Genomic DNA, 22543 nt, shown 5'->3' with positions numbered 1-22543 from the left:
AAAAAGTAGGGGAAGGTCACTATTGGAACAGTGAGAGGCAGAGGCAAAACCTGTGGTGGTGTGTTGTGGTTTCAAGTACCCAGTTCCTGTGTGCAAGTCCTTTTTCTATGGGGGCATGGGAGTAGCACTTGCAAGGCAAAACAACCTTTAACCCTGACTCTTGCAGACAGGTTGCTTTTCATTAGCTCACATTGCCACTATCGACCACACTCTCTCTCACTTTCTCGCTCTCCCAAATAGATGCATTGTAGCCCATGGGCAACAAAACAAGCTTCTGCAAACTACATGTGAAGGGTTAACGAAGGCAAGAACCTTTGATTCAGAGAAAGGGCTGCTTGAAATTTGATGACTGCAGTCATCCATTTCACCTTCCTTAATATGTTGGTTGGCAAGCCAAGAGACGCCTCAAACATGCTCAGGTGGTGTGCTTGCTGGCCCCTTAGAACTTTTGCCTGTCAAGGGCAGAGCAAGGCAAGGTGCTAATCAGGCATTCATGGCAGAGGCTAGAATCCCTTATCCGCAGAGGTCTATCCCGCTGTTTCGCACAAGCCTGAATCATTCCTCACACAGTCCAAAATTAATTCCACCTCTCCCCCACGCACACAACTGTGGTAATCATTGTACCCTGTTCTCGGAGCCTCTTCTCCCCCATGCATCCACTGCGGTCATATCAATCTCCATTATTGCCCATCCCCACTGCTGCGGTCATCAGTCACTGCCCCACCCTGTTGCGCACTTTGCTCCCCTCCACAATGGTCTCATTGCATGTTTACACTAGTGGTAATTCTACCTTTGCCCTTCCATCCCCACTGTGGTCACCATTGCCCTCCACCCACTTTCACGGTTCGAAATTGCCTGGGGATGGGAGGTATTTAGCGCCTGGTAGTAGCCAAGGAGAGCCTGGTTAACTTGAAGCCAAGAGCTACTAGGAGCTACTTCTGACTACCCAGGCAAGTGGTGCCATACACACATAGCTATGTAATATTAAAGGAATGGTTCGCCTAAAATTTTTATTTCAAAAATAGATAGGCAATATTAAAAAAAATATACTCACTTTTTTTTTTTATTCCTATGTAAAATTTTGAGCTATTCAAGCTCAAAATTTGCAAAAGCAAGGACATGGGCGCATCCGTTTTGTGAAATGGATGCCCGCCTGTGCTGGCTTTTGCTTTTGCGGCACTGCGGTTTTATTTCTAAGATTTCTGGGCTCCTCCAGCCCGGAAAACTTAGGAAAAAAAACTGCAGCTAGTGTTTATTTTTATTAAAAAAATATAGCACTTACCGAGATGCAGCTGCAGCTTTTCTGCCTGTAGTCTCCGGTCCCCGTCCACCGCGTAAAGCATCAATGAAGGAAAAGACACCCAGCGGTAGTTGTTTACTACAGCTGGCTGGCTTTTCCTTCATTAGTGCCGCAAAAGCCAGCACAGGCGGGCATCCATTTCACAAAATGGATGCGCCCATGTGCTTGCTTTTGCAAATTTTGAGCTTGAATAGCTCAAAATTTTACATAGGAATTAAAAAAAAAAAGTGAGAGTATATTTTTTTTTAATATTGCCTATTTTTGAAATAAAAATTTTAGGCAAACCATTCCTTTAACTGTGCAGGTTTGAGTATGTATATGAAAGAAAATAGAGAAGCAGTCAACAGACATTTAAAGCATATTGGATAGTAAATAAAAGTACAAAAAGTTAGTTTGCATCTTCCTTACACAAAAGTGACTTTTGCTGTGCTATGTACTAGTTCTTGGTTCCCCTGGAGTAGCGCCTGCCTAACGAGTGATGCCTGATACCCAGCAGCTGCATTTTGCTCCTGGTCAACTAATCCTAATGTCGACCACTACATTTTGACCAACATTCATTATTGTCTAGACTTTCCTCATCAATAATAAGAAACAATTTATTAAAGCAAACACTAAAATTCATAGAACATTCTAGCCGCTATACTCAGCTGTATTTTCAATGGAATAAATCGATATAGGGCAGTCAGTTATACCGTGCAGGACAGGGTAATGCAATGGATGAACCACCTCCAGGAAAACATATAAAATCCCCCAGGTCTGAACATAGATGGTGGCCTGAACCAGCTGCAAGTGGACAGGACAGGCCAGATGGTACTGGGACAGATTGAAGGAGCAGATGTCTTTGAGAATGTCTTATTCTTAATTGGCTACAGGAGTGTGGCGTCATTGGCTGTCTAGTAACATCCAGTCATGTGTGTTGAAACGGAGAGGAATTGATGGCACCTCCCGCAGAAATCCAGATTAACTGGAATTGAAGTGCTGTGTCTTTAGTACGTGTATTCAATTTTACAGTACAACTTTGATTTTGCTGTCGTTTAATGACAATTTTTACAGACCTAGACCATTGACTTTTGAGAATCGTCACACACAGGACAACAGAGAAATACTTATGTCAGCAAGTATTTACATTATTTGTGAGGGTTCCTTCATGAGCCCAAGATGTCCAGCATCAAAGGTGATGAGGCAGCAGTATTAAAACCAAAGGTTATTTACAGAAACTATATCGCGCAAGTCAGACTGGGATCACCTCACATGACCCTTATATAAGGCTTGGAAACATCCATATTGCCCCAGGCACTGATCGGCCCTCATAAAAACAGAGAAGATGGCCCTTACGCAGTGTTCTGCAAGTTAAATTAGTTTGTCAGGCTCACAACTTCACATAAAGCAGCAAAGTGGTCACTGGTAAATGGATGGCACCTAATATTTCAGTTGACCAATCAGAGATGCCGTTTCCACGCTGCGTCAATGAACATGGGGGCAAGGGGTTCGGAGAGCTTATGATCGGAAAGATTACTTTATCCGATCGAGCCTGACCTTTCCCGCATTAGTTTTAGTCCACCATCCTAAAGGGAATGGGGCCAGCAAGATTCTATGTAAAGCCTGCTAACAAACGTACAGATCGAGGTTACAACCAGGTTTTTGTAGTCCTGCCCTATGCTACCCTTTCCCGTGTAAAATCTTCCCTGCTTACAGGAGGGCCCTGGTGAAACCTTGGAATGGGAGCTGGGACTTCCTTGAGTGTTGTGACACTTTAGTGTTTAGGCTTCAAGGGAAAAAGCAGATGCCACGCTCACAGAAAAGGTGTAGCAGGGTTGTAAAATGGCCGAGCATGCATCTGGCGGACATACTACAAAAAACATTTTTAAAGTGCATTTTTGGTTTAACATGAAAACATTTTAGCACATCTTCAAAAACATTATTTTTCCACTTGAGCCGAGCCCTCAGATTGATCAGACAGCATTATTTACATGCATCCGTCTCCTAATCGAGGGCGCAGGCATGTCCTAAAGTAATTAACCACTGCAAAAATCTGCATCCTCTCACCAATATCCGCCACCAAGTTTCTGTTGACAATACGTTGTATTCCTCAAGGAAGCGTCCAAAATAGAAAGTCCTCTCCTGGGTTAGACCTCTACAGCTCACGTAGAAGTGCGGTAAGTTTTCCACGGACCCTTCCCTTTTTTACAATCTGCAGGTACTATTACGTAAGCCCTGTCCAGCTCTGTGACTTGTCACCTCTTCAGTTTTACACAGATTCAGTCTTCTCCTCAGAAAGTGTGATCTGATATACGGATCTGGGCATTTTATTTTATATTTGGGCGGCTTTCCATGGCTTCTTATCTCCTGAGATAGGGAATAACAGAGCTTGTAGTTTGCTTCGTCAGTGGTTTTTATCCAAGCTTAATATGTCCGTAGTTTTTTTTGAACTTTTGATTTAAAAATAGTTCAGCAGCCATTGAGCCCGTCTTCCTTAATAGCGTCCTGCAATCAGTAGCGCAGTTTTCCAGAAATGTACCTTCCATTTCTGTTTTTATAAGATCCAGCATAGGGGGTGTGGATTCTCTTGAGCATTTCCCCTATTAATTCAACGATTTCCACTCGACAGACTCTTTTAGTGATGTTAAGCCCAGTTCCTTTCTTATAGTCTGAATTGGGACTGATTTTCGGAGGCCAGGGGTCTTTTTCCAAAACAGGCCTTGCAACCTAGCCCAATTCTTTTGAGGCAGCACCAAGAGGGCGTCCGCTCCATACATCAGGATTGGGACCACCTTAACTTTGTAGAATTGGGTTAGAGGTAGGATTGAATATCGACAAAACTTGTTTTATAATCAGAGCTTGATTAACCACAGCCATAGCTGTCCCACATAGGGAGGCCACAGTATTTGACCTAACTGTGCTGTTTACAATCTGGATCCTCAGATATTTGAAGGAGTCCGTCGATGTAATTTCCGTGCCCCCACATTCTCCACCTGAATGTTTTTCCTTGCTTTTGGGCCCTTTTTTATGGCGAGGATCTTAGTTTTCTCAGCATTGATTTGCAGGTTGTTTTCTTTGGCATATTCAACAAGTTTGTTCAGCTGCCGTTGGAGACCAATGGCAGTGCAATAAAGAAGGACTAAGTCGTCCGCATAGAGTATGTGGTTAATTTTAACCAACCCCTATTGACTGCAGGAAGCAATTAACTTGAGCCATGAACTCCCCCAGGTCTGCAATATACAGGTTAAAAAGGATGGGGGCCAAGGGGCATCCTTGTTTAATACCCCTGCCGGTTGGTATCGCTTTGCTCAATGGCCCAGAAGCATTCAGGCATAGTCTTATAGAGGTGTCCATAATACAAAAATTAACTGCTGTAAAGGAGCGGCAGGGGCACTCTTGGCAATCACCCTGATTACCAGTAAGAGGGTATCTGGGCCCCAGATCTTCCCTGCTGCAAGGACGCTGGACTCAAACCATAGGGCAAAGTTTATTGTCTTTACTATCAATCAAAAAGACAGGGCTTACAATTGAAGATCATAGCATCTCCAAAAGTTCTCATCTTCCAAACGTGTCACGCCGTTTTAACTGTAAATGATGTCACAAACTAAGTTGCATCACAAAAAACCCTTCGGGGACTGGAACTGGTCAGTTCAGGAAACCTATATATGTAATACATAGGGGTTAGTATAACTATTGGGTAGCCATAGCTGGTGGCTCCTCCTAGCACCTCCTCTACATGTAACGCATACAGAGTTGCAGGTTAGCAGAAAAGTAATTGGCCACTGCAACATTGTGTGCCTTAACGTGAAACTTAGTTAAGGATTGGACAGAATGGGTCTTCTCAGCCTTGGGACCCCGAAGAGCTACCAGGCTGAGTGTTTTGAACTCCTGTGATGTGTACTGCTGCAATGTTAAGGTTCCAGCTGGCCCCTCCCTGCTTGTCAAATGATACATTGTGGTCTTGTTGACTGTTTGGAAGAAGAGGGAGTCTGATATGATGGATGAGAGAAACACTTTTCTGGCCAGGTGTGCCACCCTCAACTCCAGAATGTAAATGTGCGAGGCTTTCACACAGTAGAGCCGTATGCCCTGTGTGAGAAACCTGAAGGTGTCTCACCTGCTAGTCCCGGGGGAAATCTGTCATCCAGGTGGCAGGACACGGCCGTTGCTTTTGGATCAAGTTCCTGGGGGTGGACCAGTGCAGGATGGGGGGTCATTCGGGGAGTTGCACACCAGATGGGGAGACGCAGTATCCCCTTCACTGTAACCCCTTTAACCCCTTTTCCCCATCCTACCAGGTAGGATACTTAGGAACTCAACCCCCCCTTCTTTCCCGACACAAACACTTTCTCACAGACAGTTCACCGCAAGCCAAAATGGACTAAGACCAGAGCAGTATACCTGACATGTCCCAATACAATGGTCAGGCAATTACTGATCATTACACACACCTGACTCCCATCACACTTCCCCACACGGATAAATGACGGAGCACAAAAGTACACTCTGAGCAAGGCACAGCACACAAGGAAGCAGCAGGTCCAAGCAGTGGTCGAAGTGTATGAAAAGAAGTAGTGGAACTATGTTCCCTCTGGCCTGTCCCTGCTTCCCACAAACCTCATTGCCACAAGCCCTCCCACACACAATACACCCCCCCCCAAACACTTGCACCTGCTGTTTTAGGGAATGTTCAGTTCAGTGCACTGAAAGTGAAGGTTTCAACTTCTTCCTACACTTTTATTTTAAAACAAAACCATTCCAGAACGGTTTCTTTTTAAAATAAAAGTATAGGAGCTGTACAAGGTAATTTAAAAAAGTATAGGAGCACCTCTCCCGACCGCTCCCGCTCACTTCGACCACTGGTTCCAAGATGGCAAATGAATAAGAGGAGGACGACGGTGAGAACAGAAAGGGTTCCAAAGAGGGAAGTGCCCTTGACCTTTTCAGACCGTTACTTTCATAAACCTTGTAAAATAAGAAACCCAAGACCTGCGACTAAAGCTGAAAAAACCTGCACTGTGTGTCGGAGGTACCTTGGGCTCTCCCGTGTACATAATCAAGGCGGGGAGGAGCATTTGCCACCGTGGTACTGTCCTTGGCTCCTAGAACAAAGCAGCACCACTAAAGACAGCACAGTCGGAGAGACTGATACCATACCAGCCGGTGTTTAAGACCAAGGTTGCTAGCAGTAACAATGTGCGAAGAAATCTAAAGAATAGTGTGTGAAATGTATGTGACGAGCGACGCAAATATTATTGAAAACCAGAGGAGTGACTGAACTTTGGAGGCCAAGAAAGGAACCGTAGACTGAGTGGTCTGGCACCAAGTGGGTGCTCTTTCGAAGGTATCGGTTAGGTATCCAAATGTTTGGCGACTGAGAAAGGGGAGTGGTCCTACAACGGTCAAGCTAAACCCTGTGCATGTTCAAAAATATTAGATGGTTTAATGCGAGCTGAAATTGGTCCAAGCCCAGCTGAGGAAGACTAATTGTGTAAGAGGAAGGATCTGAGCCTGCCAGAGGGGGATCCGGGGTGAACCGTCACCCGAGAGAGAATATTCTCTGAACATTGTAAGAAGGGGGATCTGAGCCCTGAAGAGGGGCACCCACAGTAACGATTGTCATAAAAAAGGGATCTCAGCCCGGATGAGGGGGATCCAAGGTGAATCACCTGAATTGAGTACTTGTAAAAGAATGGAATTTTGTGTTTTGTCTTGGTACATCAGGCCCTCTAAATCAAGAGATTTTTAAATAGAGACTTGGGCTCAGAAGGCCACGATGCTGGTAATGGAACTGTATCTTCCTTCAGGAGAAGCCAGAGTGTGTGCTTTGCTCAAGTGCCTTGTCCTGTGCTGAAAACGTGGGGAAGGGAAACCAATGGCCTGAACATCCTGACATATCATTTTGTGAAAATGTCTTGCATTTTCATGAACACTACCCCACACTTTGTATTTAGCGTTAAGGATTGGCAATAGTTTTTTTTTAGTATAGGCCCTTTTATTTTGACAAGACTCCACGAGGACTGCATTATTATTATTAGATGGTCATAGCTTGCTCCCATCTGTAGATTTAGGATTAGATAGGCGTTTATCACACCCTTGTGAAAGTTCAATTAACACCCTTGAACTGTGGTCACTTGTCTGTCTTCATGTTGACACCATGCCTTCCTTCCACCTGTAGAGTTTGGCTCCATGTGGGAACCCCATACATCCAGGGATACGTCTGTTACAATCGACTGCATTGGTGTTGTAGATTGAAAATGAACACCTTTGGTCATGTTTGCATTCTTGCACCACAGGTTTAATGAGTTTCTGGCTTTTTATTTCAGGATCAGCCTCCCTTCCTAAACTCTTGCGCAGTGCTCTGTTGGCGGCTGCGTGGTGCACTGTTGGCGGCTGCGTGATTTTTGGAGGCTGTGTGTGGCTCGCTTGGAAGCTGTGCAGTACTAGGTTGTGTGAGACTTTGAAATCTGTTGCTGCGCTGGTTACTAGTTAAGTGCAGGATACAAATTGATTGACTCTGGGTGTACCCAATAGCAGGAGTGATTGATGGAGGGTGAACGAATGATCTGGGCAGAATAAAGAATGAAGGATAATTTATGAGGGGCAAAATGAAACGTGTCACAAACGTACCATATTTTGGCTTGAGGGTGTAGACATTGCGTATTTGCAGCTATCACTTATTTAACAAAAGGGTGATCATGGCTCGAATTAGGCAGAGTATCTACCTATTTAATGCCCTAAAATGAGGCCAATGTTGCCAACAAAGAAACATGGGGGGGTGGGAGAGGAATGCATGCGTGTGAAACTTTGACCTGCACTGCTCAGGTGATGTGTTCAGACCTGTGGCACGTGCAGCACCTTGCACAACGTGGATCTATGATATGGTGCCTTCTGATGTGCAAATGGCATAAACGATAAAACTGCGTTTCCTTTATAGGAATTGATAGCTATAGGAGTATTAGGATTAATTAAAAAAAAATATATGAATCTGTTTTACTTCGCTAAAAATATCTTGGGTGGGATTAAGAACTATACGTTTACTCCAAAAATAAGGAGTCAAATACTCTGTGCTGTGGAGTGCAATTGTGTTTGCCCAAACTCAAAGGTCTCTGCTAACAATTCTGCTGGCTGTGTCTCCCACTCCATAAAATACACATGTTACATACTCTACCAGGAAAGACTCTACTAAAAACCTGTCTCTTTCCATAATTGCCGATAAGACCTTCTAAGAACACTCAGACCCTGCAACCAGCTGGCAAATGTTCAAGGCGATACCGAGCAATGACACCACTGAAAGCGACCACTAAGTCAATCATAAGGTCACCCTGAGCAATCGCAATGTGCGTAAATGAAATCCGGAAAAGAGGGCTCATCAGAATAAATCCTCCCCCAGACACTTACCTCTCCTATCACTATGCACACTCTCTACTCTACCTCAACCCACAATAGAGTGCAGCTACACCCCTTGATCAATTTCAGCCTAGCTGCTCACATACTAACGATACTCCATGAACACCTCCACACCTTACCAGAACGCAGCTATACCCCATGAATAATCTGCCTAGCTTCACACATAAGCGTCCTACACAGGCCTAATGCAGCCAGAACCCAGTCTTGGAGTCCAACCTCCTGAGTGCACACATTCAACGGATCTCGATACCACAGCACATAATGCTAGGATGCAGCTACCATCAAACAATTGCATCAGCTGCGCACATGAGTGCACCCAAACCCCCTATGATACCTTACTCTCTCTACTGACCTGGACTTCGGTCCCCGAGGGCGTTCAACCCACAAGCGCTTTGAGGTCATACAAATGATAGAGCGCTATATAAATGCCAAATAACATAACATGGAAAGCACCTGGGAGTGGCATGGGGAGTGTGGCTAAGCTGCCCTCCCCGGGTTTTCATAAGGTTAAGGGGAGGGGTATCTGGGGGGGCGTGAGCACCTGGAAAGTTGAAGGCGGTGGCCAGGGCTCCGGCCTCATTGCCTGTTTTTGGCAGAGGCAGATTTAACACTCGGGGGCCCGATTCTCATGTAGGCGCAGTGATCGTGCTAAATGGCACGCTTCACTGCGCCTTTGACGCCCAGGCACCACGATTATTCTCAAGTGGGCCTGGGTGCCGTCTCAATACACAACAGTGCACTGCCTGCAATCCGCCTGTTTCTATAGAGAACGACCGGATTGCAAAATCTCGGCAGCCCTTTCGTAAAATAACTAGGTAATCGTAATTTTACAAAAGTGCTGCCGAGATCACTGTGGCACCCGTAGTTTAGGACTATTCTATGATTGAACGTGTTCCACCTAGTGATGTCCATGAGCCCTGCTATGAAGAGATCCAACTCCTGAATTAATAGATCAGTGCTCCCACAAACCCATCATTGGGCATCAGCCAATCACTGCATTCCGGAAAGGATTCGAGCCAACCGGCCATGAAAAATGCTTACCACATCAATGTGGACAAGGATGGTACGTATGAAAAGACCATCAGTGGTTATCATGACCAGTTCAAATAATAGCATGTCACGAATTTGTGATAAGGTAACCGAGAAATATACAAGAGGTAAAAATCCAGAAAAACAGCTATATAAAACATCATAGGATGGCTGGGCATCAATCTATCTTTGCTAAATGGGTATATATCCCTCCAACATTCTGCTCTCACGTGGCACTCTAGCGGAGTGCCACGTGAGAGCAGAATGCTAGAAGGATATATACCCATTTAGTAATCTGTGACACCAAAGTGATGCCGTACATGTGCACCTCTTTTTGACATGTACTAAAGTGGAGTGCCACAGGAATCGGCATGTAAAATGCCAGATACCAAGTGCTGGTTGCTAGGTTGGTTTTTCGGCCATACTAGCAACTGGCACATATATTCCGAAAGTGGCACATTCATTCCGACTTCGGAACAATGCGCCACCTTCAGAATATGGGTTAAGTACCGAAAATGTTGGAAATGCTTTCTAAGTACTTTATCAGTATTTTCAGTACTTAACACCATGTTGACAAGCCGGCCCTCAGGCAAGGGACACAAGTCCATGGGGGTTGGGTGCCTGCTCTGCCTTTCTCAGTAGAAAGCTACATGGGGGCCCCCTACTCAGTGCCTTAAGTGGCACTACAAAATGCGCTGGGGCTTATTAAGGGGGCATGGCCTAACAGTGGGGGGTCGCCTGCTGGCCCATTATGCCACGCCCCCTTGACATGCTCCAGCTCAATAGGCTACTGGCACCCCTGCCAGGCAGCCTTTTGTAGAGATCAGCACCCTCTCCTACTGTGGGAGAGGGTGCTGACTCTGTCTTTATTTTCTAAAGGCTTGCCTGGCAGGGGACAGTGCCTCGCCTATTCACCCTTAATGGTGGCGCTGGCCCTCGCCAGCTGGGGAGGGACAGAGTCACCATTAAGGCTGGAAGCTGATGCCATTTCCTGAAGACTGAAAAAGCGGCCTCACGTTTTCTCCATAATGGTGGCGCCGGCCCACGGGCACCTCTTGCTTGAAGGGATGCCTCGCTGGTGCGGCGCCACCATTATGGCATTTTTTTTTTAAGCCTGAAGCTTTCGCACACGAGCGAGAGATTCAGGCTTTAGAAAAAAGCCTTTTCATGTAGTGGCCGGTGCTGCCAGGTCAGATTAGTGGGCCCCACCTCCAAAACGAGATTTCGGAGCACCCCAGCAGACCCCAGCCAACTTAAAGCCCTGACCCGAATGAGATCTTCTCCATTTTACCAGGTCAGCAAGCAGACCATTTACAACTGGAGTGCACTATACGTGAAACATTTGTCCTTATGTTCATTAATGTCCCAATTGTGATAGCCATTCACTCCTCCCAGAGGAACTCCACGAACACAGGTCCCTCTGTCAATTTTGCCTATCGGGCACTTGGCCTTACATCTGCCACTGGTCGACTAGGCAGGATTTCTCTCTTGGATATCCGCCTCTATGCTCAGTCGTTGTGTGTTATCTGTATATCCCCACTTGCTCTCGCCGCTCTTTCACTCCTCTTTCCTCCCCCCTGTCTTTCTCTTCACGTGACGCCGTTCCCTCCTCGCGCTCTCTGAGGTGACCGCGGTTTGGCGCGCGAGTGACTGTTTAACGGCGCTGCCCATTTCTGAGCCATGGCTACTTTAGCAGGCGCATTTCCGCTCGTGTCCTCTCTCGGGTCGTGTAACGAGTGCCTCCCTCCGGCGGGAGCAGCACTGATTCCAAGTGCTCGGGAGGTCAGATCCAAGCTGGGATGGCACTTCTCCAGGAGATGCTCCCCAGAGGGGCGCATTTCCGGAAACACAGGAAAATGAAGCCCGGGGGAGCAGGCCTTTCACCGTTTGCGAAAGCCGCTTTGTCAGAAGAGAACTCGTCTCTAATAGCCGAGAGCGGGTTTGACATGATGATGCGCGCGGGCCCCTTCGACGCCGTTACACACGCGCACAGGTGCGCGCGCCGCCGTCCGTTGTTTCCTAGTTTATATCCTTCCGAGCATTAGTGCTGCTTTGAGAAAGACACTCCAGCATGGCGCTTTCATTTGCCACAGAGCGAACTATGTGCAATGAAAATCGTTCACCGAGCCACCATAAAAATGTTCTTTACGTTATGGAGGCTCGACGTAACCTAGAGGCATTAGCGCGAGCTACTCGGAAGACCACGTGTCCCTAGCAAGATGGGCCAATTGGAAATCTTTCACACTTTTTATATTGTAAATGTGTGCAAATTGTCTACCATAAAAACAAAACATTCACATCGTTCAGCATAATAAGTGAACACCTGCATTCCCCCGGCTACGCCCATTCACGAGAGGTTCTGCACGCGCTTCACAGTTCTGAAGCAGTGCTTGGTGCTTACACTTCTCACGGAGACTCGAAATAGTCCGTTTCTTTATGCTTACTGGGTGACCTCAGAAGAAATGTCATGTTTTGCTATCCATTTCTGACGGATAGTACATATCTCTCACTATGCAGAATTATTTTTTCAAGAGCATAAAACGCCACCGCTTTTAACCAAGGGTGACACTGAACTAAATATTCCAACACAATGCCATACGCTGCACATTTTGTGGCCATTAAGATGTACTTATTTTGTGATAAGGCTGTCTGTGCTGCCAGAGGCTTTTCAATGCACAGGGAAGATTGAGTGGCAGGAGCCAGTCTCGCCCAACATTCTATTTTGAGCCCGTTTATTTGGCCAAAGTGGGCCAATTTGAGTTACTGACCTAGTTTAGAAAATGCTAATAACCAAATATACTTTAAAATACAATTTTTGCATTATAGCTTGTAGAGGAGGTCAAGTTTATCAAAAACTCCCCATTCCAATCTGTTATTGTGGGCCAATTTTTCATTGGTGCACTGGACGAGTTTACGTTTCAGTCCGACCCTGGTCGAGCGGGTTATGCGGATAGGAAACTGTTACTTATGTCACAGCAGACTAACGTTGTCACAGTCCATGCAACTCTCGCAAGAAGGCCAGTGAGTACTAGAGTCGTTTTCAAGGTTATTACGTCATCTGCCAGTCAAAAAAAAAAAAGTTAGAAGGCTTGTAGTAAGAGTTTGGTTTTCAATGCCTGCCTTGACCGAAGTTCATTGCGTAGGTCGCTCAGTATACAGGGCGCCTACATATGACTGGGGCATTTTTTTCAAATATAATCCAGGATTTAAGTTTCTGCTTAAGAGTGAACCGAGACGTCTCTGATGTGAAAGTACCATTTGAATGGTTTAGCAAGGTATTTGGGGCTTACGCCCCAGATTGCTCTGCAAGCAATTCACTGATCAATGGGAACTAAATGTAGAATTTGAAGCTCGATTGATCTCAGAATTTGAATGATCAACACTGGCACATACACAGGAGCAGCACCCATTTTATGATGTAAGCCTTCACATGCATGCTGGTAAGCAGACACTACGACCCTGTTTGGGCCCAAGAGCTGCATGCTGGCCTCTATTCAACAGGACACTGCAACTGCAGCCCGGGTCAACAAGGATGGAAAAGGCTGTATATTGCAGATTAACTACCAGAAGAGGCCAGCTTCAGCCCCAGAGGAGTCCTGCCTTACAACCACAATATCCATCCCTGGAACGTCCTAGCTGGCCTCAAGAACTTTCAGGACGCTAGGTCCAGGGTTTTGCTCCCGGAAGAACCATGGTTGAAGACCCACCTTCATGTAAAAGTGCCCATAGTTCCTCTGAGCGTACCTGCCTAAAGATTCAAGCAGTTTGGGGTCTAGGGGAATGAGTAGAAAGGCTTGGCAACCCTTTTTTCTTATGCATGGTTTCTATAGGTCCAGGCTAATGGACACCAAAGCATCAGCACTGCTGAGCCAAAGTCACGCTCTTGGCGCAGTATACACATTCTGTTGCATAACAAAGAAAAAAACAGCAACATTTAGCAAAAGGATCAATTGAGAATGGTGCTTATTTTTCAGATAGTTGCAAAAACTGGCAAACCTGCATTTCTAACTCCTGACTGTTTTTTTTTTATTGACGGGATTTCGGGGGTGCAAATTGCCCCAATCACTGTTTCTGATGCCTGCAAATCTCCTTTGGTTCACATTCACTTTCCACTGGGTCAGGCTGGTTGAAGGGCCCTTCCGTGCTGAATGGTCTTATTGGACCAAAAGAGTATGAAACACCAACGGCAGGCTTGAAGCGGGAGAAAACTTCTTTCCATAATGGGCTGGAGAGCCACCTTCATTCAATGAGACCGTATACCGACCACTTAAAAGAACGTACAGAATTGGGAACCGAAGACAAGGCTGTAAGCATGTAGAATGGAGGACTCTACACAAGACCTTGCAAGAGTGGTGGCTTGGGGGATCTTTTGTCATTGACAGCGATCCTATGAAGTCTCAAGGATATGCTTGTGTTCAAAATAAGTCTTGCCCATACTTGAGATTGGGAACGACAATATTTTCCCTTTCCTCTCCATCATGGAGTATGAACATAATTATAATTATCATTATAATTGGTTATTTATATTGTGCTATATCACGCCGACCCAGGGATCGAACGTGTGTTTCTCTGTGTTGTCTTGCTTCCAAGGCGAGCCTGTTGCCCCTGAGCTATCCTCCAAAGACAGGTCTGAGATCGTCCTGCTAGCGTGGCACATTTTTGGAGGAGACTACTTTTAGTGTGTGTTTTGTAGAACTGTGTGTTTAGCACTTTGCCCTTGGAAGTCTGAATCCACTGTCTGTGTATCTGGCAAGAAAAGCCTTCATTGAACAAATTCAAAAACATCTGCTGCTTTTTTGGATGAGAAAAATTCCCAATCCGTGACAGCCCTTACTGAGACTTCTAGAATAACTGCAGTTCAAACTGCAAACATTTCTGGAGACTGACATCCAACGTTCATCTGGAGCTAGAAAGAAAGAAGGACTGGACGATGTGTAACCCTCTTGGAATTTGGGTGTCCATGTGGGCCAATCCCATCAGAACCTTGTTGCATGTGATCCCAAGGGCTCTCTTCTTTCTAGTGATATAACATACTGTCGAGTGTATTACAAGAACAAATGATCTCACCTGTGTCAAATCTGAAATGGGTACCTAGAAATGCAAAACCAATTGGGGGACAAGTAATATAAAAAAAATCAGCCAATCACTAGCTGATTGAGGCAAAATACTGTGAAGGCCTATCTTGCCGTGTCTGGGCCCTTCAGCCAATATGGGAAATGGGCAGTCAAGGAATATACTTATTGGGTTTTGTGTGTGTGTGATCGTATACAATTGAAACATTACAGCATGTTCTTCTGTTTTGCCTTTTGTTTAGTGAAATTCAGAAAAAACGATTCTACTTCTACTCGGAGACAGCGGCATTCGACAGAGTAAACTTGCTATGCCTGACTTCAATATCTGTATTTGCTATACTCTAGTTTAGAGACAGCTATTGGGGGCGAGGGGTTTCAGAATGAAACCAAGCAAAAATCCAATACAAGTGAGGGCAAATGATTTGTTGGCAGTTTAAAAACTGCCATTCTGATTTTGTACATGCGTGCCTTTGGCTGTGATTTTCTTAATGGATTTCATATACTATTAACTTAAGTGAGGGCTCTGCTAATGGTTGTAAATTGCGAGTTTGATGCATGCCTTGGTGCGCTTATGGGTTTTTGGCTAACAGAAAATGTCAAATGCTAAACATATCTCTTGGACTTCTAGTCACCAACTTATTAAGTCTGTGCTTTGAAAATAGAATGTTAAAACCCTTCAGTCGTAAATACTTTCTCATATATAAAAGTTCGGGAAAATAGTCTATAAATTCACCCATTGCTGAAAATCTACGTTTGAACATTTAAGTTGACAATCATTGCTTTCCTGCGAACCCTTATCCTTAAATTAGGAATACCCGTCAACTAGTCAAAACATTTTTTCCTTCTTTTTTTGGGAGGGCGCCCACCATAGCCCCTTACCCCTCATTCCCCAAAGCAACGTAGCCTTTAAAAAGCTTTTTATTCTAACATTAAAACCGTGTAAACTCATCCCACTGTGCATTGGCTAGCTGCCGCACCACCATAGACCCATTCCTCCTGGTTAGTTTGTCAATCGGCATCCCTTTTACCCAATCTTTAAAACCTCTTTTTGCTTCAATTCTTCAATTTTTCAAAACTGTGTTTTCAGACTTCAATTTTAGAATTTGCCCGCAGGTCGCTAGTGAGTAGGGCCGTGCTTTCTAGCATGGTAAGCTTCAGTCTGAGGCTGCCTCTTGCTTCGCTGCTCATGTAACCTCTGCAGCATTCTATGTCGCTGATCATTGGGTCTCTGGGATTCACCCTCAACCTATGCCCAGGGCATGACCGCCTACACTTTGGAGAGTACTCTATGGCCAGTGTATCTTCTCTCTGCCTAGTTTCTATTCAGTCTGATATTTTTGTGGAAAGCAAGCGATTTGAAGACCCATGTCTGCCGCTGATACATGGGCTGTGTAAGATACGGGAGTCAGTCACAAGTCCAACCAGCTGTGTGACCGGCTCATGCGTAATGGTGAGTGCAAATTCTGTACCCTGATTCGTGGAAAAGGTATGATATTTTACTTAGAGCTCAAGCCTATCTCTCTCAAAAGCCAACTTCACTGTTTGGAGCTTTTCAAACGTGAAAGAATCCGTCCTATGGAAGCATGCAAATCAGAAACAGCATAGCACCATCATGACATCTGCTGACTTGCACCAGGGAGCAGAACTGTGGAAATTGTTATATCCCAAAAGGAAACCGGCATGAAAAGATGCATATCAGTCCAAGCGGGCAAATTCAAGGGAGCTTGGATGTGATTGCCCATAGAGATGCTGCTACTGGCATGTTTCCTCGAAGCAGGATCAGCTCCAGTGCTGCCCTTGGAGGGTTTGCGTTGCTGCCTGTGGCCGGCCTGGCTCTGCTGTAACCTGCGGGAGGTCAAGCGCTGCCCCGGTCCAAACGAGATCCAGCAGCTTTGCTTCCAACTGGATAAGTGGATGTGTTTGGTAATCCCAGAGCACCTGAGGTGAAGTACAATCCACGCCTATGAGGATTGTTGCTAAACAGCCGTGTTGTGAGCTTGTTTTAGCTCCAAGAGGATTGACCTCACAGATGGCAAATTACTGTGGCCTAAGAACAGCATCTCTTGGTTAGAGCAGCTCTTGGGTGGCCTCCCACCTTACACTCAGGTGTGTGTGTGTGTGTGTGTGTATATATATATATATATATATATATATATATGTATGTATGTATATATATATATAATTATAAATAAATATAATTATATATATAAATATAATTATATATATATATATATAATTATATATATATATAATCAAGATGATTCTGGAGATGATAAATTTATGTTTGACAAATAACAGCTTTCTGTTCAATAAGAACTTTTTTACTCAGTTGCAAGGTACAGCTATGGGAACGACTTTCGCTCCATCATACGGTAATCTTACTATGGGCTGGTGGGAGAAGTTCAAAGTCTGGACATCTACCAATACTCACAATACAGACAAGGTTGTACTCTGGTTATGTTATATAGATGACCTTTTTATCTTCTGGGATGGGTCCATTACTGAATGGTTGGAGTTTGTCAAATTACTTAACATTAATGAATTCGATCTACAGTTCACTGAGTGCCACAGCAAAACTGCTATCGTCTATTTAGATATTCTTGTTACTTTGGCACAAGGTGAACTAGCGACAGAACTTTATCGTAAACCAACCAGTTCCAACATACCCCTACATCCAAAAAGTAACCACCCCACGGCCCTGAAGTGGAGCATACCTTATGGTGAATTCATTCACATAAGACGCAACTGTTCCCAACTTGAAACCTTTGATAAAGAGTGTGGAAGTATGGCTTTAAAGTTCTTACAAAGAGGCTATCCCAAGAAAGTGTTGGAAAGAGTGTATAGTAAGGCACGAGAAAAAGACCGTTCTATCTTGTTGATGTCCAAAGTCTCAACTGGGACCAGCTCAGAAACAGGAGACACCAGATTAATTCTAACGCACAGCAAGGCTTCAAATAATATACATCACATAATGCATAAACATTGGCATATATTAAAACAAGATGAACATTTAGGAAGCATTCTGGGTAACAACATCAACATTACTTCTAGACGCTCTAACTCACTCGGGGATAACCTTGTATCCAGTTTCATGAGTCCTAGGATTGTCTCAGCAGGCCAAAGTCGGCTCGGTGTCATACGAAAAAGATTTTCAGAAATGCATGAAATGTAAGGCATGCAAATTTGCCAAAAACACCAAAAACAACCTCCATCCAATATTACACAAAAACATGAACATTAAATCTCATATCACTTGTGAAACTGAGTATGTTGTGTATGTGCTCACTTGTCCATGTGACAAATGGTACGTTGGTAGTACTATTGGCAAATTGAAACTCAGGATACTCCAACACATAAGAGCCATCAAGAATATTGATCCCACGTATCCGATGGCTCTACATTTTCAGGAAAAACATGGAGGCAATCTGCAAGGCTTCGCCTATTTTGGGATACATACAATTCTGAAGGCACCGAGAGGAGGTAATCAAGAGCTGCTCCTAAGACAATCCGAGACAAAATATATTTTGGCCTTAGAAACCAAAGGGCCATAACCTTGATGAGGAACTCTATACCTTCCTGGGCACTTGAACAAATAGTCTGTATACCATACTTTGCAATGTAGATACACTGCATTGAGACTTATGTGTTTTTCTGATACTCCCCTTCTTCTACTTTCCATTACTTTCCGCTATATTTGCAATACAATCTGCAGTTCTACCAGTTGGTCTCACAGAGAGGGGATCATATTATGTTACATACTTACATTACATAAAGGTTTATATGTTATATTTTGTTGACACAACCGAGAGCCCCAAATGGGAAAGCAGATTTAGGCAGAAACACAACGCGGTTGTGTTTGAAAACGCTGGGGTTTTTCTTTCTAAGTTTCTCAGGCTCCTCCGAGCTCCCCCCAAAGGAGCACGGGAGACCCAAAGTGAAAGCCAAGGTAGGCAGAAACACAACGCGGTTGTGTTTTACATGCCGCAGTGTTTCTGCCTACAGATGATTTCCCATGTGGGGCTCTCGGGCTCCCCACGGGAGGCCCGAGAGCCCCAAATGGGAAATGCTAAATGCTGCAGTGTTTCTGCCTAAATCTGCTTTCCCATTTGGGGCTCTCGGGCTCCCTTGGGGAGCCCGAGAACCCCAAATGGGAAAGCAGATTTAGGCAGAAACACAACGCGGGTGTGTTTGAAAATGCTGCGGTTTTTCTTTCTAAGTTTCTCATACTCGGAGGAGCCTGAGAAACTTAGGAAGAAAAACCGCAGCGTTTTCAAACACAATAACGTTGTATTTGTGTTTGCGGTCGCTTCAAAAGCGACCGCAAACATAAATACGTTTTTAAAGCTGCAGTTTTATAGTTTTCCGGGCTCCTCCAGCACGGAAAACTTAGCAAAAAAAATGCAGCTACTGCTTATTTTAAAAAATAAATAAATAGCACTTACTGAGATTCAGCTGCAGCTTTTCTGCCTGTAGTCTCCGGTCTGTGTCCTCCGAGTCCCGGCACCAATGAAGAAAAAGCAACCCAGTGGTAGCTTTTACAGCTGGCTTGCTTTCCCTTCATTAGTGCCGCAAAAGCCAGCCCAGGCGGGCATCCATTTCATAAAATGGATGCGCCCATGTGCTTGCTTTTCCAATTTTTGAGCTTGAACTGCTCCAAATTTTACATAGGAACTTTAAAAAAAAACTGCGAGTAGATTTGTTTTATTATTGCCCATCTTTTTGGGCAATAAAAAATTTTGGGCGAACCATTCCTTTAACCAACACTAATACAATTTTATATTTCAACCTTAATCTCTTAGGGGAACGATTAGTAAAGTAGCTTATCAGAATCCTGAGTCTTCAATGCCCATTGCTTTCTTATTCGTCTATCACTTTCTAAGGTTCTTGTAGGATGTAGGCCCCATCGCTTCTCCACACAACCTCAAGCAATCCCAGGCACTCATTGGCCTTCTAAGGCAGCATAAGTAGTTGTAGCTTGGGGCCCAAGGCACTAAAAGCATCCCAACGTGTGGACATAGCCATCATCCTAGGGGGACCTATGCAACACAGACGAGTGATGGTTGGAAAAGCTCTAAATTAATCATAACCATTGGCAATTGCTCTGGGAAGCTTTACAAACCATTGTTATCAAAGCCATAAATGCGATAACCCGTCCCCTCAACAAACACTTATATTAAGAGGGCTTGCAAATATTGTTATTAAAGGCACTTTTTCAAGATTTAAAGATGTGGCCAATTGTTTCTCATAATGTGGACCTCCGGATATTTTGGACTTCATCTCCCAGGAGTCATAGCCATTACAGCTTGCGGTGAAGGGTCACGGAAGTTGTAAACCAAAGCATCTGGAAGGCCACATAATAAGCAGCCGTAGTAGATAATATGCTTTAAATGTTGAGACACTCACATTTGTGTTAATGTTTTTGATGTTTTACCCAACCCCTAACTTCATGGGTTTCTGTAAGCCAACGAAACACCTCGGATGACTTGGAAGAAATGATTAGGTCCAGCTCTCCAAGGTGTGCAGGCTTTGTCCGATTACAGACATATTCATTAGTCGTCTCTCTTGGAACATAGCAGTGCTATTGACCAACCAGCCCTCCATTCAAGCATATTGGTCAAATATGGTTTGAAACACACAAAATCACAATGAAAGCTGAATATGGCGGCACTGTCGAGATATGTCCACATGTATTAGCATGACAGCATTGCATGACTGGAAGTACCATTCAAGGATTTCTCCAATGTATTGGAGTGTCTGGAATGATGTAGGAGCTGGTTTTGGTCAGTGCCGTGTATATCTCCCAGGCCAAAGGAAGAATTGAAGTTTATCTGAAGTGGAAGCAAAGCTAAAATGTGATTATTTCAGACGATTTCTTCAGATAAAGAAATCTTGGTTAAAGACTAATATATATAAGGGTTGTGTTACTCTTACTAATATCATGCGCCCTTGTCGTGAACTTGTAAGAAAGGATCAATCAATGCTTCTTATACTCCAAGTCAAGTTATTGATCTTTTATTTCTCCTTTAGTTCTTAGAAAAATGCCCTATATGATTACACGTGTTTCGACATTCTATGTCTTTTTCAAATCAGGGCTAATCTGTTTTTTTCCAAATTCATAAGTTGAATGCTTAATTTCAATGGTCATGGGTTAAATCCCTGCTCCTAAGTCTTCTCTCTGTTTCGGTAGATTCGATGCAAATGCATGTGCGTTGTTGCCTTTTGGGGCAAATAGGTTCAAAGCATCCTCTTCTCTGTTTTCTAAATACTCTGCCATCCTTGGCTAATCCTTCTTGGATTTCTTTTTAGGGCTGCAAAGTCCCAACTACCCTTACAGAAATATTCTTAAAGATGTGGGGAGCCTTTTTTATTTGGGTACCTCCTCAAGTGGACCTCAGCGCCCTTTTGATAATAGTTTATGATTCACCAATTCTGGTCGCATGCCTTGGTAACAACGGAGTCTTCCTGGCCCCCTTGCTCCGTTCGAAAATGTATATAAGGGTTGTGTTACTCTTACTAATATCATGCTATAATATATATGTTGAAGATACAAGACCAAAAGAACACCAATGCTGCTATTACCATCGCCACGTGATGGATGCGCGTGGTGTGGACAGCGCAAAGCATGTCCAGGAGTAGCATCGGTGACTGGTAAGGACATTGTACACAGGCTTTGGGCTTCAGCTTGAGGTAGATATAAAAGGTTTTTTGTAGAAAGAAATGTACGAGATTTTACGGTCCAGTTCCACATCAGACACCCAAATGAATGCCCAAGGTCGCATCAGTTAAAACATACGTGTGCTTTTGGTTCCAGACGCCCAGTGACATTTGCAGCCATAATACCAGAATTGAATTTAAATTGCTCCTCACAGCCCATAAATATCCAGAAGACATAAGCGTCGGCTCTTAGGCTATAAACTCCACTGATCCCTTCTAGGTAGACCTGGCACTGGTCCCCAGGTTCAAGTGAGTCACCAAAGGTGGCAGCAATCGTAGGAGCACTGCTATCCATTTGTGGAATTTCATTTCAGTGGTGATGTGGAATGAGTGACCTCTTAAAATCAGCATTTCCGATGTACCCCTCAGTGCCTTGCTCGAGCGCAGTGTAAGCCATGGTACTCGGAGGATAGTAATGGCCTGACCCCCTGCACACAAGCTCAAGCAGCATAACATGCCCCCAGAAACGTCATTAAGAGTGTGCTGACCACTCACTAAAACCACCTGGTTAGTGCCGAGGTTATTTCCTCTGTAAAAAGCAAACGTGGCCCTTTGTGATTTTACTGCATGCAGGAATAACTGCCCGCAGTAATCTGCGATCCCCAATTAGTACTAGGGGACACCAAAATGGGAGCTAACTGAAGGGCCCGCTTGACTGTGGATCCTGCGGCACCTTGAAGTTACGCCACATTTGGTACTGAGGTCGAGTCTGATTTGGATGCATTTGTATAGCACACTTGACAAACTGAATCGTATCTAGGCGCAGAATGCAAAGAGTCTAAAGAACAGCAGAAACAAACAAAAATCTGCAAAGAAGGGAATCCAGTCGCTAAACCAGCCTCAACCTGGAGTTCCCACCCTTGTATTACTCATAGGACATTCAAGGAGCGATTGGAAGGCACGAATCTTCAGGGGGTAGGGGTCGCTGTTCCACAGGTGTTGCATATACTCCAAATCTGTGGTCCCCCACCATACACGAAATTGGAGGGCGGGATTTCCAGGAGCAATTTATCACTTGACCGCGAAGGGTTGATTGATA

General features: G+C 44.5%; 1 protein-coding gene across 7 annotated transcripts in view; it reads left to right on the top strand.

Moving 5' to 3' along the window:
* SEMA6C (semaphorin 6C) overlaps window positions 1-22543 on the top strand; it is a 471162-nt gene that overhangs the window by 212992 nt on the left and 235627 nt on the right. The window lies entirely within an intron of this gene.

Source organism: Ambystoma mexicanum, chromosome 1p (assembly GCF_040938575.1).
Source record: "Ambystoma mexicanum isolate Mex_15411 chromosome 1p, UKY_AmexF1_1, whole genome shotgun sequence".
Lineage (NCBI taxonomy): Eukaryota > Metazoa > Chordata > Amphibia > Caudata > Ambystomatidae > Ambystoma > Ambystoma mexicanum.
The sequence above is the reverse complement of the archived record's forward strand: the minus strand, read 5'-3'. Positions and strand labels throughout refer to the sequence as shown.